This window comes from Alternaria ventricosa, assembly GCF_023758065.1.
Source record: "Alternaria ventricosa strain BMP 2768 chromosome Unknown scaffold_42, whole genome shotgun sequence".
Classification (NCBI taxonomy): Eukaryota; Fungi; Ascomycota; class Dothideomycetes; order Pleosporales; family Pleosporaceae; genus Alternaria; species Alternaria ventricosa.
Window position 1 is genome coordinate 1 of NW_026055722.1, and position 1,751 is coordinate 1,751.

General features: G+C 31.1%; 1 non-coding gene across 1 annotated transcript; it reads left to right on the forward strand.

The window, feature by feature from the left end:
• Positions 1 to 86: 86 nt before the first annotated feature.
• J4E93_011005 lies at positions 87 to 157 on the forward strand. Its single transcript has one exon. It is a non-coding gene; the product is annotated as a tRNA-Asn (tRNA).
• Positions 158 to 1,751: the final 1,594 nt, after the last annotated feature.

The following is a 1,751-nucleotide window of genomic DNA, read 5'->3' on the forward strand; positions in this document are numbered from 1 at the left end:
TCGGATATTTATAAATTACCCTGTAAAAAAAAAAAGTAACCGTAAGCTTGCGGGGGGACTAGATATCTTTATAACATTCTTTAATAGCCTTTATAGCTCAATGGTAGAGCGGAATACTGTTAATATTCTGATAAATGTTCGATTCATTTTAAAGGCTTCTCATTTGCCTTTACAAAATTTTTCAGAATAATGTTAGGAAAATTGTTACTCCCTAGAGGATGTAAAAGGGGAGTTCGAATCTCTCTATTCTGATATGTTACTAAATTCATTAATATTATTACTTTTATCTAATGCTATTACATCAAGACGAGACAAATCTATCTTGTACTCTAGAGTAACGATTACTATCTTACTTATTTCAGCTTTTATAGCTTATGATAATTTATCTCTTTTATTTTTAGCAAAAGGTATTGGAATCTTCGGTGGGTTATTCCATACTACAGCTACTACGAATTTTTTCCACCTGTTTATCTTTTTAATAACTAGCGTTATCTTATTGTTAACTTCATTTTACCCTAGAAAAGTTTGATTGAAAGAATATAGCAGCCCGACTAGACTTTTATTTACAAAACTAGTTTACTACGGAACCTTACTTTTAAATAAAATGGGAGAGCAGTTTAAAATAATAGAATACTCCTTAATTATCTTATTTATTGTTACAGGTAGTGTTTTTCTAATTTCTACTAGTGATTTAGTATCCATATTCCTATCCATAGAATTACAAAGTTATGGACTGTATTTATTATCAACTATCTATAGAGATTCAGAACCCGCTACTTCAGGTGGTCTTATGTATTTTTTACTAGGGGGATTGTCATCCTGTTTTATACTATTAGGTACAGCGTTACTTTATGCAAATTCTGGTACCACAAACTTAGACAGCTTATATATTATAACTAGCATATCTAATGTAAGTAAAGACAACCTTACTGGGCTACTATATTGATATAAATCTTACTATATACACATAAGTTTACTATTTATAGCTGTAGGATTCTTATTTAAAGTTTCCGCTGCACCATTCCATTTTTGAAGTCCTGAAGAATGATGTGGGAAATCATCCATAACACCGTCATCGTGTTTACGGGACAAACTACCAAATTCCGGGAACACCCTAGAAATCCAAGTACCAAGCTATAGTTTAAAATCTATAAGTGGCTGAACTAATCACTCAGAGATGGTAAAAAGCTTGGAAGCTTCTGAAAAGAATACGGGTTATCGCGGATCTAAATCAGTCACTGTTTTATCTCTAAATCCTTTGCTAATTTTTGCACATTATAATTTTATCTCCTTCATTTTCTCCTTCCCTGTGCTGCACTCTAAAGTATCACTTTTCTCTTCTACTTCGGCTTTATTAGTACATGTGAAACATTCCAGAACGGCTTTACTAACTTTTTTTTTTATATATTATAATATATAAAAAAAAAAGTAAGTGGAAAACAAAACCTTTATAAGAGTAGTACTACGAAACCACACATAAACGGGTGATTTCGTGGTTATTCTACTAATTCTTCATCTATTGCACCGTCTTTTCAGCCAGTAACTATATATAGAAATGCTGATATAGATAAGGTCTTAGTACTAAAAGAAAATAAAGGTAAATCCGGGGTATATAGCTGAACAAATTTAATTAACGGAAAAAGATATGTAGGTAGTAGTATTAATCTAGAGATAAGATTGAAAGGTTACTATAACATTTATTTCTTAGAATCAGGAATAAAAAAGAGGAAAAGTTTGATCTACAGTGCTTT